The 12,852-nt window shown below is 41.1% G+C and overlaps 1 pseudogene; it reads left to right on the top strand.

Moving 5' to 3' along the window:
* LOC100721894 (arylacetamide deacetylase-like 4 family member 1) overlaps positions 1 to 11,023 on the top strand; it is a 59,528-nt pseudogene extending 48,505 nt beyond the window's left edge.
* Positions 11,024 to 12,852: the final 1,829 nt, after the last annotated feature.

The raw sequence follows: 12,852 nt of genomic DNA, 5'->3' as shown, positions 1-12,852 counted from the left end.
GTGTATAAGATGATAACCATATTACTGAGTTTTGTTGTATCACTGAACAAAACTGTTTGCAGTCTCATTGTTTGAAAGTCCCCTCTATATGCTTTAATTTTGTAACTTCAACAACTATTTCTAAGATGGCAATATGTAACCAACTAGTGATTTCCTACTGTTTATTTTTTTTTGAAATTCTACATAACTTGTACCCTTTTTCCGAATTTTTTTCTTTTTTCTCTTTAAATAAAATTTAAAAATAGAACTGTGGGAACTAAGAGTTGACTTACATTAATACTAATAGACTATTCATCCCAAGGACAATGTAGGACTCACCCAACATGCCCTGAAGGAGGAATCGAGGTGACTGGCCCTCTCATCACAGTGGTACCCAGCAATCGGACAAACATCAACTACACTGTGGGGCCCTAAGATACACACTTCCAACAGTTGAGACTAGTGGGATTGAAAGACCAAATAGTATTCTGAAATTTGAAAAGGACAAAACAATAAAGCAAAATGAAATCTGAAACATGTAGTCTATCAGGAACATGTACAGGAGACACTGAAATAGAGGACTTTAAAAGTCAGACACCTGAAATCTCTGAAAAAATAGCAAGTAAGATGAAGAAATAAATCCACGGGGCTACAGAGGAAATCAAAATAGGAATAGTGTCTCACATAAAGACAGAAATTACAACCTAAGTAAAGGAGTTGCTCAGTATAGCTAGAGAAGAAATAGATAAAAAGTATAGAACAATGGGAAGCAGATTGAAACTTTGAATTAACAATCTAGAAAACAAGAAGAATTTATGAAATGAATTCAGAGATATCATCTTAAGAATAAAAATTTATTTCAAAAGCTGGTAAAATGATTTAAGTGAAACCAAAGATAAAATTTTGGACTTTGAGGACAGGATTGCAGTTGGTGATCATGAAAGGAAGAACTTTTAAAAATGACAAAGCAGCATTAAAAGACAATTCAGCAGCTTAAAGATCATGACAAGAGAAATAATACAAAACTAATAAGCATCAATGAAGATGCAGGAGTCAACGTGAATGATATTGGTAAACTATTTAAAGAAGTAAAAGCAGAAAATTTCCCAAACTTGGGGAAGAAATCTGATAAGCAGGTAAGTGAGGCATATAGAATGCCAAGCAGTGACAACCAACATAAATCTACATAAAGACATATAATAATTAAGATCCCAGGCATACAGCATAAAACAGAATATTAAAATTTGTTAAGGAAAAGACACAAGTGGACTTTCCTAACAAGGAAAGTTCACTAGAATCACAGCAGACATTTCAGGACAAAACCTGAAGTTAAGATGAACTTGGAGTGAGGTGTTTCAAGCTCTGAAGAAAAACAACTTTCAACACAGATTGATTTATCGTGCAAATCATTCTTTGAAATTTAATGTGAAATAAGATACTTCCATGGTAAAGAGCAACCGAAGAAAATACCAATTGAAAATTATTGGCAAAAGAAATTGCAAAATGTACATAAAAAAATGAAAATTAATTACCAAGGTCCTGAACAATCAGTGGCTTACACGTGAAATCAAAGAAGTTAAGCAATGCCTACAATTCAGTGAAAATGCAAATACAACATACTGAATCTTTTGGGATGCTATAAAAGTGGTCCTAGGAAGGAAATATATAGCAATAAACTGTTACATCAAGAAAGCAGAGTGAACACAAATAAAAAACCTAATGCTACATCTCAACTTACTAGAAAAAGAAGAGAAAGTCAAACCCAAATCTCATAGAAGACAGGAAATTATAAAGATCAGAGCACAAATTAGTGCAACTGAGACAAAAAAGAACCATACAAGGAATTAATAAACCAAAGAGTTGTCTTTTGATAAAATAAACAATATTTATAAAGGAATTGATATCGAATGAAAAGAAAGAAATTACTACAGATCCCATGGAAAATCAAAGATCATGTATATCCGCTTTGAAAATATTTACTCAAAAAGAGTGGAAAACACAGCAAATATGGACAGATTTTTAGAAGCACATGAACCACCAACGCTCAAGCAAGGAGACACACAATTTTGAATAACGCAATATCAGCTATTAAAATTGAGAACATGATTTAAAAACTTACAACAAAAAAAGCCCAGGTCCTGATGTATTCATGGCTGAATTCTATAAGAGATTTAGAGAATATTTAATGCCAATACTCCTCAAATTCGTCAGTGAAGTTGAAAGGGAAGCAGTCCTCCCCAGTTCATTCCTGGAGGCCAGTATAGAATGCAGCAAATCATCAAGAAGATTATACACCATAACCAAGTGAGATTTATCCCAAGAATGCAGGGGTAGTTTAATATATGCAAATAAATAAATATAATAAACCACATCAACATATTCTCCAAACTAGGACCCAGACCACATAATGACAGCCACTTGCCTGAGGTCACGCAAAGATTACATCATCATCTCAACAGATTCAGAAAAAGATTTGGTAAATTTCAACACTTGTTTATGATAAAAACCCTACAGAAACTGAGACTATGTGGTAAATATCCAAATCTGATAAAGGCCTTATATGACAAAGCAACAGTCAACATTATACTAAATGAATGGCCAAACAGTTCATTCTGATTATCTCTGAGTGCAACTGTACAGGAGGTGAGGAAATCTAACAGTAAGAAGCATCAACTGCAGCCAGTGTACATTTCTTATATTGGCTCTTATTAGCTGTATGATCATAGGGCATTTGCAAGACTTCCTGTTTCACAGTTTCGTTTGTGAAATGGGGACGATGGGATCTGTCTCCTTCGTTTGGTAACTATATTAGATGTCGTGTGACAGAGATGAATAGGTTTAGGAATATCGGATTAGAAATTCTGTCTTTGGAAAGTTGGTGAAATTTTTTTGTTTGTTTGTTTTACTATTGACATGAATCACTTCAAGTCTGAACTTTAACGCATGGTCTCACTTAGAGTTCCAACACCAGCCTTGTCTCTGCTGCTCTAACACAGAGCATGTAACTTGTAAACAAAAATGTTTCAGTTCACACTTAGGGTGTTTGGGAAGGACAGGAATGTAGCAAAAGCAATGGGTACTTTGCAATATGCCCTGGAAAAAAGCAAGCATGTGTATAGTTGCAAGACAGCAAACATAGAGTGAACTCCTCCCTTTATTTCACGACCTCATTTCAGAGATACCTAATCTATTTCCTTCACAGCAAATTGCATAAATCTTGAGAGGACATTGCCAAATCACCTCAGAAAGACTCTTAATACTGTTATGATGTCAATGAAATTTCAACATGAGCTTTGGAGCAGGCAAAGCAATATCATTATACAATCAAGATCTCTGCAACCTGAAAACCCAGCTCTCTACCTGAACATCAGCCAGAGATGCAATGAGTGAAATAACCCTGTGGAGGCAGGAAAGAAACATGGGATGCCTTAGCAGGGGTGGTGTTGGGGAGTATGCACTCTGGATTCTAATCTCACCTCTACTTTATTTTCCTTCTCTTGCCTTCCACAGGGAAACATACTAGAGAAGCTGAGCATTTGCTTCATGCTCAGCTTTGTCCATTTTGTACAAAACAGACTGTTTCAAAAGACAGAGCATCCTAAAGTGGTGGTGACAGACCTGCACTTTGGAACAATCCCTGTGAGGCTCTTTGAGCCCAAGGCAATGTCCTGCAGCCCAAGGAGAGGCATCATCTTCTACCATGGCGGAGGTGGGGTGTTGGGCAGCCTGGGTAAGGAGCCTGCCTGATGTGTGGGAGAACAAGGGTGGGACACATGGGTAATTTTGTGTGAGATCACAGAAGAATATCAAGGAGTGAGTCAAAGGAATCAGCCACAGGAGTTTCTTCAGAGGAGCTTGTTGGGGCTCATTCATTTAATGGTATTGCTGCCTCCAGGAATGGTCTTCATTGTGTGATAGTCTGAGTTTCTTCATCACTGATCAGATGTTGACTCCGACTTCTTTTCTTACAATATGGCTGTTGAAACATTTTATTTGTACCAGTGTTATTGTCAACTTGTACATTTTCCTCATCTCTGCAAGGCCGTAGTGATACAAACCTATCTTCTCTTGCTTACACCTTTCAACTCCAGGAGAATTCTTCTAACTGGTCCTGTGCCCTTGCATCTCACTCAGCCTCACAGATATTCCTAAGGTTGGGGATAAATTTCAATGATGGAACATTTACCTAACATGAGTGAAATCCTGGGTTCCAACCTCAGCACTACCAAAAAATAATCCCATAGCTTCATACATGAATTGAGAACACATTCCATCCATGGGTCTTATACTTGTGAATAGCTTTCATTCTCAGAAGTCCCAAGGCTGTTTCTCCAGATTCTGTCCTGAGATCAGTGAGAATGATATTTCAAAACGTAAAGCAAGACGGGCCAGCAAATAGTTCCTAAGCACTTACTGTGAGGCCCTTTCCACAAATGGGTCACTCAGAAATGCAAGAAATACCCAGTCCTTCACCTCAATTGCCTGTCAGTCAGTAGGGAGCTGGACAATGCAGGCAGGAGAATTCACACGGTGGGAGCTTCACATGGTGACAAACCAGGAAGCTAGAATAGAGAGTGTCTCAGAATCATTGGACTGGGTTCCTCTAATTAGATCAAGTTTCTTCAAGCAGTTAGCGTTGAAGCCCAGCCCCAGCTGATGATGAGGAGTAGGCACTAGTCATGGGGAGCAGGTCATTCTGAGCAAGATGGGGACCTGTTTCAGTGAAAAAGGTGCCGTGGACTCTAAAATGACAGGCAGCAAAACCCTCAGTTATCAGGATAGTTAGTACTGTACATCAGAGAAATATTTAAAAGAACAACACAAATGTAATAGACTAAACTGACTTAATAGCAAAGAATTACTAGGTAAAGATGAGAGACTTTTACAAGTGCAAAGTAGAAGCTTGTTTAAAACTTTATTTTGCTCATTGCAGCATGTTTAGCATTAGTTTTGGTTTGTAGTAGTTTGCATCAGTATACTGTCTATCAGAAACGCTGAGTGACCAGGGACCCTAGATTTTGCACCCACATTGGATGCTTCACTTGCTCCATCCTAACCTGGCCCTATTCAGTCTAAGCAACAGGGTGTCAGGGGCAGAGCAGTACCAGCTGCTTAGTGCCTGAGGGCAGAAGGAGATCAGGATGGCAGAGTGGGTGATTAAGCGGGTTAGGTCTTCAGGGTCCAGGCCATGGCATGAGGAGGTTTTGGTCTGAGCTATCTTTAACCTACCTTGGGTGCTTTAAGGTCCAACTCATCCCAGCTCACCTCAGGCTTACTGAGTCTCTCTGTAGGGTGACCTCAGGTCTTAGGATGCTAAAAGTTCCCAGACCACCTGATGTACAATGGGTATGAGAAGTGAGGGTTTCATATGTGCTGATTCTCAGCTCAGCTGACCCTGCAGGAAGTCTGTTTCCCTTGTGCACTGTCATCTCTATTACTGCCACCCTCCCCGGCTGCTTTCTGGTTCTGAACATGGGAATCATCTGATGTGATTTAGAAAATCTCAGTTTCCAAGCCTTCATCAAGAGACCCTGATACCAGGATTTCAGGTCAGCCCTGCAGAAGATGTGGACAGGCTCTCTGGTGCCTATGTCTGAGAACAGGGGCTGGGAAGGGCTGAGAAAAAGTGCATTTGGCAGTATCAGAGCCCCATAGTGGGCTTGCAGTGCAGCCTACTAAATTAGTGGGTCTTCTTTATAGAACTTTCAATGATTGACCTTCTTCATAACACACCCCATCCAGCCATTGCTTATTTCTCCATGAATATAAGTACACCACATGGTTAATGTTTCCAGGAGGCATGCTTAGCTTGACTTTTCCTGGTTATGTCCATTTCTGATCCCTAAGCCTTCCTGGTTCTCAGTATAAAATTAATTGATATAGGTGAACCCTAATGTCTCTTTCCTCCTGGACAGGTTGGGAGATTGGGGACAATGTCTTAATTTTCCAAGGCTGAGCCTATCAAAGTAGGAGGATCTGAGAGTAGGAAGAGAGATATGACATACCCAATGCCCACATACCAGGTGCTCTGCCTGAGGCAGTGGGGGAGTGCTGGGCCCTTCTTATGAGCCACTTTGTTTTTTTTATTGCAGATTCTTACCACAATGTGTGCCTTTTCCTTGCCCTGGAGACCAATTCTGTGCTGTTGTCTGTGGTGTGAGTTTCTGAGACAGTTTTCATTTTTTCCATGGGATGAAGAAGGTGGGAGGGAGTTCCTGGATATTTGTAGAGCAAAGAGGAATCCTCAAACCAACAGATGCTCATGGACATACACTCAGGACACAGGTGCACCTCCACGCAGAGTGGCACAAGCCACAGTATCACAGGATGTATTATGATATGAATGAACGTTTTTATTTGAAAGTGGATAAAACCAAGGAAAATAAATCAGAATAAAACCAATCAAACCACACAGTGTAAGTGATACAGGACTTCAAAACAATATATAATCAACAATCCTTATTCTAATGCCTCGTGTTGTCTACTAAATAGATGCAGACATCTTCAGACATAGCAAAAATCCAGTAGAACAGAACAGAATAGAACCAAAAAAATAAAATAATGAATTCAAATAAAGGACCCCAAAAAGCAATAGTAAATCCAAAGTAGATTCCATAATATATCTTGCAATCCGTGAAATAGCTGCTTATGCCATTGAATATAACACAATCAAACAAAAGAAAATAGAACAAAACCCAGCCTGACAAAGCAATGAAGATGATTTAAGACTTCAAAACAAGATAATAAGGAAATAACAATGGCCACCACCTTCTTAAAATAATCTCCTTAGATGCTACATGGTCTACTGCTATCTTCTGAATAAATGATCAAATGCCCAGTCCTAGAACTGCAAGGTCAGTGAAACAAAAATCACCACATGCATCCCATTCGATTTCACCTCAATAGGTGTCATCATAGCAGGTATTTCTCTGGATCAGATGGTTGCTTACTGTGGAGGAGAGGGTGTGGACTGGCTCTTCATGTTTGCCAGCCCATGCACAATAAGGGCTGGGTCTGGCTTTCCCACTGCTAGAGGAGGTCCAAAAATGGCTCTGGTTCACAGGGAGGGCTTGCTTCTTGGTCAATCCTTATCCTCTCGTCCCACAGTCTACCAAAGGCACTGACTCATGGGAAAAGGCTTGGATCTGGCTGCCTCCTGCCTGCAGTGGTCTGCACGTGGTTGTTATGAATGAATTGTAGAAGTGCATTCATAAGGAAAATGATCAAAAAATTTCAGAAAGCCTAATGCTTTAAAATAGTGTTATGATAATTAAAATCAAACTAATACTTCTAAGAATTTCCATGGTTAAAACCAAATAATATAAGAAGAAAATGGGAAGGGTGATGTATCCAGAACTTCAGCAAATCCTCTTCTAGGAAGAGGCAACGCTGAGGTGAGAGAAGATAATGAGGCGCTCAGTTAGTTGAAGGTCTCAGTCTAGGTTCTGGGTGTGGTTGCGATGATGGTTCTGTAGATTCTTATTGTCTCATTAAGTGACTTCCTACTTATCTACCCACCACACAAGGCTACTACAGGACCAAGGTGGACAGTGCCTTAAGACACAATTCTGAGTTTCTGGATGCAAGGACAGTGGGTGTAACTCACTACAATTCTAGTCCTTTGTTCAAGAGATCTCAACAAGAAAGGGTGTTGGGAGCCGCGGCCGACACCGGTTGCCTTACTTGGCGGACGTAGGGCCTGTGGGTGGGAGCGGAGCCTGAGCTAGATTGCCCCTCCCATCGAGTGAGCCAAGTTGGCGCCTGCTTCCTGCCCCCTGATTGCGCTGGCGACTTAAACAACCCGCTCTGTAAGATAGTCTGCCTAGCAACAGCTGATGTTAGCCAGTCAGCCCGCATCGCGCGCTTTGAACTGATTGGCTACTGTTGCCCTATAAAAGTGAATGCCTCTCCCGCCACGAGAGGAAGCACAGAGAGAGATAGAGAAAGTCCACCGGCGAGAAAGGGCTGGTGGCAGAGTGGAGGCCTCGCGGGGCCCACGCGGAGACAAATAAAGGCAAGGTTGCACACCGCCAGACTTTGTCGTGTGTCTTTCCTGCCGGCCGGGAGCGACCCCGACAAAAGGGAACACAGCTCAGACAGGGCAGGAGAGAGAAGCAGAAAACTGCCTCTTTGCAGTGTGAATATCTAATGGCCCCCAGTAATTTTTATTGCTCCTACTGTGAGTAGAGAGTGTAGCTGTGTGACACCAGCAGTCTTATATCATTTTCATTGCTTGGTCAGGTTGGGTTTTGTTTTATTTTCTTTTGCACCACTGACTCTCTGTGGAGAAACCGAGGGTGGCGGCAATTCTTCACAATGCAGTGATTTACACTTGGAAGCCATGGAGTATGGAATTCAGTGACTAGAGCTCACGTATACGAAGACCTTAGGGATAATAAGACCTTTTGCACAGTGAGAATACAAAGGTGTCAATGCTCTCTGTGAGATATAATAAGACACCTTATCTTATGTCTTATGAGGTGATATCTTACAAGAGAGTGCTCAGCATTCATTTTATTTTAAGTGTTTGAACAGCCTGGACCTTTGTGTCCATGCACTTCTGATGGAATGATTGGAGGAATGACAGCCCAGATGAGGAGCTTGTGTCTAACTGGGCCACGAAGTATATGATGCAATGGAGTAGGTGCCTCAGAGACAGTGACAAATGGGAGATTTTTTTCTCCTCTGTTTTCCTTTTTTTTTTTTTTGGATAAAAATGACTTAACCATGATTTTAGTCTTAGCTGTCTTACTCCCATAGAGATGGGGCATAGGACTGAAACCCGAGGACTGTATCTTTCACCCAAAGATGATAGAGTCCAGAATGCAAAACTTTTGCAAGTATACACACTGCTGCACAAAGTTTAACAGGGCACGGCACAGCAGGCTAACTGGGGCCTCACTGAAGGCTGTTTGTTGAGAAGATAAACAAGGTAGTTCTTAGAGAAACTAAGACAGGAGGATCCAAAGTTGGTTTTTATCTTGATCAAATTAGTGACAGAGCCAGATACAGATTCAAACAAAAAAACTAAAAACTGCTGGAGACTTAGCTTAGAGTGAATGCTGATGTTCAGTTCCTAGAATTGAAATAATTCTTGCTCGGTACTTGGACTGTCAGGTCCTAGTCAATTTTGTGTAGGCATCATTCTCAAGTACACGGGTCCTGGCCTTGTACTTGATGGGTGAAAAGAGGCTCAAATTTGCTTAGGAGCTTCTGGGTTACTTTTCCATGTCTCTGCACATATTCTAATATAGATAAAGGTCTTTCACTCCTTAATGGCTGAAGAAAACACAAGGGTGGTTAGAAAAGTCACATAACAGTTCTAAGGGACAATAGGCAAGCTAATTTTGTGTCATAGCCTTGATAAAAACAGTTCTTAAATAATCAATATGTCTATGTGCATTTGTCTATGAGATCTGTTTGTGATCTGTCTATAAGACAGATCAATAGGTACGATCTGTCTCAGAAATGCATTAAAGCATCAGAGACAAAATGTGATGAACAAGGCCCCATGCCTTTTATTCCACTGCAGTAACTCATAAAAAGTCTGCAGTCTGAAGGGAAGAGTCCATGTTCTCAGTAAAGCAGCCTCAGGTCTCTAGCTATATCCCACAGCTGTTCCCGTAATCCAGGCAGTAGAAGTGGGGTCAACAGCAAAGCTAGTGGGAAAGTAGCAATGTATTCCCCAGATGTATGAACTCCATAATTAGTTCTTTCAAATAGTCTCAGGGAAAGGGAAGGCAAAGATCTTATTTAGAACATTTATCTAGGTGAGAATTTCTCAATTTTTATAACACTGTGCCTCTGCAGCTTTATCTGAGTCTCAGCTTAAGTCTGTCAGAATGGGTCCAGCTACAAACAGAAAAAGTTTATTTCAGTGGTTTTTCTTGTCTTGCAACCCTTTTGTCTTGGTACGTGGCACCATGGTTGTTCCTAACTTTATGAGGACCAGCAGGAGGCTCACATGCCATTTCTCTGGCATTGTTGCTTGTACCTCTTCCAAAACAAGTAGCTTTCCACTCCTATGTGTTTCTGCATGCATGGGAAGCATGGGAAGTGGATCCTGCACCAAAACTGTAGATTCCTGCAGAGACAGACTTTGGACATACAGTTTCTATTATCATAGAAAATCAATGGGGATGCCTGCAGTTACTTCTGAGAGCCTTCCTAAAAATGTAACTGAGGAAGGTTTCCTGAGCACTGTAGAGGATGCTAAAGTTTAGCTGACCTGCAGGAAATCAGTGAACAGTGTTCTTTGTTTCTTCCTTACACTTTAGGTACCGGAAGCTTCCTTGCTACCATTACCCCGTCATTTCCAGTGACTGCCTGAATGCCACCATCCACTTCCTGAAGAGGCTGAAAAGCTATGGTGTGAACCCTTCCCAGGTTGTGATCTGTGGAGACCACATTGGAGGAGGGGCTGCTGCCGTGGACACTCAGGGCTTGGTGCATCACTAAGATCTTCCCCAAATCTGCACTCAAGTCCTGATTTATCCAGTTATCCAGGGCAAGAATTCCCAGTTACCATCCACTCAGCAGAACCAAAACATGCCATTTCTCAACCTGGGATTACTAATAATGTGCATTTGTAAATATATGGCCATTGACATCTCCTGGAAAGATGCCTTGTTGAAAGGTTCTTGTATACCCCCAGAAACCTGGGAGAAGTACAGGAAATGTTCAGCCCTGACTTCATTTCTGAGAGATTAAAGAACAAATACCAAGAACCCCAGTTTCCTGGCTCTTTTAATGAGGCTGCCTATCTTGAAACCAATCATATGTTCGATGTACAAAATGCCCCCCTCTTAGCTGATTATGAAACCATAGCTCAGCTTCATGAGGCCTTCCTGGTGAGCTGTGAGCATGATATCCTCCGTGATGACACCTTGCTCTACAAGAAGCGCTTGGAAGACCAAAGAGTTCCTGTGAGCTGGCACAATGTGGAAGATGGCTTTCACGGATGTGTACTTGTATTTGACTGGAAGTATTTCTCTTTCCCCTGCTCTGAGAAAATGCTGTGGTCAGTTACATAAAGGCCTTATGACAGTTATGCTCTGCCATGATTAGTGCGAGGCCAGGATATCTCTGCCACAGCTGGGCATTAAACTGAGTTTTAATTTCCAGAAAGAGAAGCTAATACATCACGGCCAAGGCAAGGAGAATACGATGGAGTAAAGAGCTCTCCAGCTGCAACTTCAGTAAAATAAAAAGTATGTTTCCTTTTAGTATTACCAGCATTCAGTTTTGCATGTAGCTACATTATATTACGTTTAAAAATAAATATCATTGGAGAAAAAATCATCTTGCAATTTTTCTTGAATCCTTAAAGCAGAAGACCTCTACATGTTAAGTACAAACAACTTCCTTGCCATCCATGGAGGGGGCATATCTGCGATGATTAATCATTTCTGGGTTGAACTCTGCTGGAAGGAGGAGGTGGTGACCACAAAATACTTGGGTCAAGGTCACTGATCACATCCCAACTCAGAATACTTCCAACTGGCCTGAGAAATGTTTCTGCAACTAATCATGGCTTGGATCATCCAGCCTGAAGATAGATTTAGAAAAGTTTTTGCCAAAGATATACACAGGGCAGAGGCCGGGGAAGGGGAAAGGGGAGAGAACTAGTGAATTCTGGAGAGGGAGGAGGTTTATCCGGACCTAAGTCTTTCACAGAAATCCCTAAAGCAAATCTCTGGCTGCCATGGTGAATTTCTCAGAGGCAAAGCTGTGTTGGAAAGCTGTGGATGTGGAAAGCTCATTCATTCTAAGGGGGAGGAGATGTTGCCTCTTTTCTCTGTTAAGTTTCTCTGTTCTTCCAACTTCTATAAAGCACTTTCTTTAGATGCTCAGTCTCGGTATCTGTGCTCATAGGGATAAGGATTCTCTATTTCTCATGATGTTAAGGCCCAAGGTAGCTACACAGGACAATGTTTACATAATGCATCTGAAAGAGACCTGTGTACCATCATTGTCCAGACTCATCCAATTGATGAAGCTGGAAGTCTTTCCATCTATGACATAGTCTGGCGGGGTACCAACTCTCTCACTTGTGATTGACAAAGGAAGGTGTCCTATGTTGGCCCTTGATCTTTGGAATGAGCACTGATATTTCATACACATCTGTGAAATATCAGCTGCGGGGTTTATGGGACCATAGCTGCCATTTTGATCATATGTTATATTTTAGCATCTTTGATAGCAGGAGTTTTCAATTTTTTGTTTTCATCTAATGCTAACACTACAAATGTCCTAGTGTATCAATATACATCTAGTACCTCATAGTCTGAAAGGGCCAGGATTCTGCACATAGTTTAGGTGGGCACTTAGATTCATGGGTATCAGATGCAGTCACATTTGAGGCTCAAATGGGAAGACTGCATCAAATGTTATCAAGTTGATTGGAGGAATGTACTCTCTTCACATTGGAGACTGATGTCATCAGTGCCCTCTCAGAGTTCTCCACACTGATTTTTTATGGACATTCAGTGTCATATCATATCACCTTAAAAGGTTAAAGTGGTCACAGAGAACAGATGGGACCTAGTGTCCCACATATCTGATATAATCAGTGTATTAGACTCAGGTACACAAATCTCATCTGATTTGTTACCTTTGCAAGATCTCATCTAAATGAAATCACAGATCTTCTTCAGAAATGGGGATCATAAAGCATGAAACAGCACAGGTAAAGGCCAGGGATCTTCGCAAAATCTGACATATGTAGAAAGATATAGAAGATAACAGGAAGAAGAGTAAAATTGACATGTCATCCTAGAATACAAAAGTTATTCTACACCCATGAGCCACAACTTCTGGTGCAGCGGACAGCTCGTTTCCCCAGGAGAGAACCTCTCAGCTTCTTTAGCTCTA

Source organism: Cavia porcellus, unplaced genomic scaffold (genome assembly GCF_034190915.1).
Source record: "Cavia porcellus strain 051 isolate PalLab524CR breed Dunkin Hartley unplaced genomic scaffold, mCavPor4.1 scaffold_25, whole genome shotgun sequence".
In the NCBI taxonomy this organism is placed as follows: Eukaryota; Metazoa; Chordata; class Mammalia; order Rodentia; family Caviidae; genus Cavia; species Cavia porcellus.
This window is presented reverse-complemented; position numbering and strand designations above follow the sequence as displayed.